The sequence below is a fragment of the Chenopodium album genome, chromosome 13, assembly GCF_948465745.1.
Source record: "Chenopodium album chromosome 13, dcCheAlbu1.1, whole genome shotgun sequence".
NCBI lineage: Eukaryota > Viridiplantae > Streptophyta > Magnoliopsida > Caryophyllales > Amaranthaceae > Chenopodium > Chenopodium album.
The window spans coordinates 6,981,955-6,986,405 of record NC_137846.1 but is presented as its reverse complement, the minus strand read 5'-3'; the positions used below and the strand labels follow the sequence as shown (position 1 = coordinate 6,986,405).

At 34.4% G+C, this 4,451-nt stretch overlaps 1 long non-coding RNA gene across 1 annotated transcript; it reads right to left on the bottom strand.

The window, feature by feature from the left end:
* Positions 1 to 617: 617 nt before the first annotated feature.
* On the bottom strand, positions 618 to 4,451 carry LOC145576147 (uncharacterized). The gene is made up of 4 exons (XR_014098331.1): positions 4,242 to 4,451; positions 3,281 to 3,463; positions 2,669 to 2,742; positions 618 to 1,676 (listed from the first exon to the last, which is right to left on the bottom strand). It is a non-coding gene; the product is annotated as an uncharacterized LOC145576147 (long non-coding RNA).

Genomic DNA, 4,451 nt, shown 5'->3' with positions numbered 1-4,451 from the left:
TATTTTTTTTAAGGTGAAGTGAATAGGGCCTTAATTACTCCAAATTAGGTTATTCTAGACATTTTTCATTGATTCTTCAAAAAAAAAAAAAAAAAAAAAAAAAAGACATTTTTCATTGAAGTATATGACTTACATTAAGTTTTTGTTTGAGTGGAGATGTTATGAGTATATGAATTGTATAGATAGGTTTCATGATACATGTCACAGTTTAGGACTGTACGTGCAACCCCATTGGTATGTTGATAGGTAGGACGTGTAGAGTATCGTATGAGGGATGAGTTTATCATCATAATAGGTGGCAAATGAGTAGTTTAAATCAATAATACAAGTATTGTGTTGCCAGTACCTTTCCTACTGTTAATGTAGTCCAAACTTTTTCAATAGAACACCAGCACCTCAAAGAAAACATGCATGCCCAAGTTTCAACAATGACTTCACCTGAGCAAAATGCATATAGTAAAAGGCCAATTTTCAGTTATCATGTTTCCTTTCACATGAAAAATATCTCGACAATTCCATGAAGCAGATTATCCACTTGTAGGTTCTAAATGGAATCTAACAAATATATACGAAGTAGGAGATATTAGAGAACAAAATGTGTTTAAAGAGTAATATTTTACTAGTAATATATTAGCTACATAAGTTGAGGGCTTAACCCTTAAAATCCAAAATATTAATTAGATCTACATACAAGTACTCCATACTTGATAATCCATTTATGCTATAATTATATTGCAAACGCACTCTGTCAATAAGACCAACTGCACCACAATCTTTTCGGACTGCAAACCACACAATACTGCAAAAATACAGTTTGATATGGTTGGTTTACAGTATTGATTATTCAACAAACACCTCTAGCCCAACTTGATCATGTCATCCTCACAAGTCTCAGTTGGAGAATCAAGGAGACTGAGATTGTTCATGTCATCCTCACAAGTCTCAGTTGGAGAATCAAGGAGACTGAGATAGATACGATAAGATGCAGGATCAGATCTTGCTACTCTGCATTTAACTACTTGTCCAATATCGTATCTCAAACTTGTATCGCATCCTGGCTCCTCGCCAAGTTCAGATTTGTAAACATTAATTAGTTGATAAGTAAATGAACCTTTGAAAAACATGAAAGACCATAAGTCCATAACCATTGTATACAGCAACTCCAGCTTTTAAACATAGTCCACCTTAAAATAAGTTCGATACTAAATCCAAAACAAACATAATTTCAAAAAAGACCCAATTGTCTATGTCAGATTCCAATTCCTACTAAAAAGGTATTTAGAATTTGGGAAACCCTTAAAACAACCTAAAACCTTCAAAAGCTAAGGAAATGACAAAATCTTGAGAATAAGTAAACATTTAATTTCATGATAATATTAGGTCCAATTTCTCTCATTTAAGTCCCAGGTTAACAACAATCAAAGATTCAAAGATCATATAGTATACCCATATAGCACACGAGTCAACTCTCAACATAAAGGCACATCATCGCTATTTCAAAAAAAATCCCATAGTACGGAACTATATCAAAGAAGGAACCTGAGAGCAAATCCCCTAACACCATTGTAAAACCGGACAAAGCATCCATGTTCCTCAATATGTGAAATCCACCCATGGGTTACTAATCCTTCAATTGCATCGGTATAGGAACTAAGAATCTTCAGTTTTGATTTCACCTGAAGAATTCAAGCTTCACATCAGACATGAGTTGACAAAGTGAAAATACTATTCAAAGTAAAAGACAATAATCATCTAGCACAAACAACTGCAAACAGTGACCTAAATCCTTCCTATTCATAAGAAATATATGATTTAGAAAAACAAATCAAGTGAGATGTACCCACAGGAAAAGTTAAAAGGAAATAAAAGGCATGCCAAATACATAATTATATATTAATCTTAAAAACACCCCCTTAGAGTAGCATGAAGCAAGGTACTCCAAACTATCCTATAAGAACTAATGACACTAGATCTATTCTGTAAGCTCCACATTCTATCGCACAATAAGAACCCAGATTTCCAAAAATGCAGACCTCTGCTGACACTTTCTTGCTACCAAAAACCTTAAGTAAACAACATGCAGTTGTTGCAGAACAGTAGGATGAGAAACATATTCAATCCGCAATTCTGCACAATCTACAACAAACTATTCCATCGAACAACAGCTATAGCGCACAATGCTAGAAATGATGATGTCCCCAGTTTACCCACAATCACTATCAATAACCACAAAACAGACACATAAGGAGATAAGCATCAAATCATAATCTGGAGTTCACCAATAGTGTTGAGACTCTCAAAACAAGAGTCTGGTTACAGACAAGGCAAGGCAATAGCTGAGCATTTGTTTGTTCTGGGCAGGTCAAAAGCTTGTTCCTGGTTGAATACCCAAATATTTGCAATATGCCGTACCTCAAATCAAGTTTTAAACTCTCACACCCCTAGCAGGAACACACATGGATTTGTAAATCATCTTAATGTAATGTACTGAATACTTTGATGATAAGAACTAGCATAGATGGGGTGGAATTGCAACTATTTTTTTATCATCTAAATTCCTCACATCAGATTGTCAGAAATAATACTCGCAAGTTATTCCTCATGTGTAACAACATAGTTATGAAACAATTAAAAAAAGAGCCAGTAAACTGGAATGAAAAATACTCACAAGCTTTTCCTTATGTGTAAGAGTTATTTTTTCGCCTTGCAACCCAGAATACGGAAATTTAGCACAGCTCCAACCTGAATGAAACCATACATCTTAAAAATTACACAGAAACAAAAGCTTCTAGGAATTGCATACATAATTCACTAGATCTACGAGATTCTTAGGAAGACAATACTGACATTTTCAAATTGGAAACATAGTACACTATGCAGCGCAAAAAATATACTATGTCAAGTGCCTTAGCATATTTTAATGAATCATATCCAGAAAAGGAAGGTGGGTGACGTGAGCTGTAACCCAAGTGGGAGCAATAAATTGATGGAACAATTATTTACCAAGCAAAGCGTGGCCTAGTGAAAAGGTAAGCACCTTGGGGTTCAATCCCCACTAGTGGCACTTTGAAGGTGGGGATTCACTTATCCTTCCCCCTCACTCTCCAAGTGTCTAGCCTTCTAATGCGGGACGGGTTGACCTGAGTGAGGTTCTGGCTTGATAGGGCAATTAAAAAGGGAATTCATCCAACACAACGAACAGCACATTGTAAAAAAAACACTTTTGGCAAGACATATGTTAACAGAAAAATGCAACCATACAAGTAAAAAGAGTTGTAACCTTAAATATTTCACTAGGATTCGCAAGAGGGAATTCGGACATATGTCGTGCAGGACAGACTGCTTTGATGTCACTTGGAAGCTGCACAATAGCACCCTTGTTCAAGACAGCAATAACTTTACCCTTTACTTTTACACCAGGCTTAGCGTTTGCGTGGGTGATCATAGCTTTAAATGCAGTTGCCTGCTTGAAACAGGAAAAAAAATGTGATCAAGAATATCAATCAATCAATCAATCAAAGCCTTAATCCCAAATGTGATCAAGAATAGATAACAACAAATAGTGTCTTGCAATAACTTTTATCTACCCTTAAAAAATAACATTAACAAACAATGATACCTATATTGGATTTCAAAGAAAGATTATCCTCCCTCCGTTTCCTTTTCTAATATTTTGATGATAGAAATATATGAAAAAATATAATTAAAGTTCTCTAGAGTTCTATATAAAGTTCTTATTTTTATGTACATACGAGTATAACTTAAAGCCATTCAACCATATGCAAAATTCAAGATAAAGCCATTCAAGCCATCTCAAATTTACAAATTGATTAATTGGAAAAATTAGAAGCTTTCTTCTTCCAATTGGATTGTGTTGTCTTCCTTAAACCAAGACAGCGAGAGCATGGAACGAAATCAGAATACTTTACTACCAAATCATAATTTCAGTTATAAATTCAAATTCAAAAGATGACCTTTAATCAACTACTAACAGAGGCAGGGCAGGAGGGAAAAGAGATCTAATTTCATATTCAATTATCTCGGAAAATACATAATTTTAGGGATATTTGATTCAATAATCATAATTATAGTTATGATGTTTCATTATCTAAGAATTTAGAACCAAAAGTTGAGATTTATGAAACCTAAACTGAAAAGCACGGATAATAAAATTAGATTAGATGAAAAATAAACCCTAGATTGTGAAATTGATATGATGATAACAACAACAAACAACTTACCTTAGAAGCTGCTTCAATGGGGGATACAAGAATTAGATTCAACGGTGAACTGCGCTTCAATGGAGAACGTTGAGTGCGTTTCAATAAATTTTTTTTTTTTTTTTTTGGTGCAAATGAGGGCAAGCCCGTTTATTCAATAAAAGAAAACAATTACACGATAAGTCGTGGCAAGGCCAATGGTATCCTCCCAAAGGATGTTTCTTATTTCGA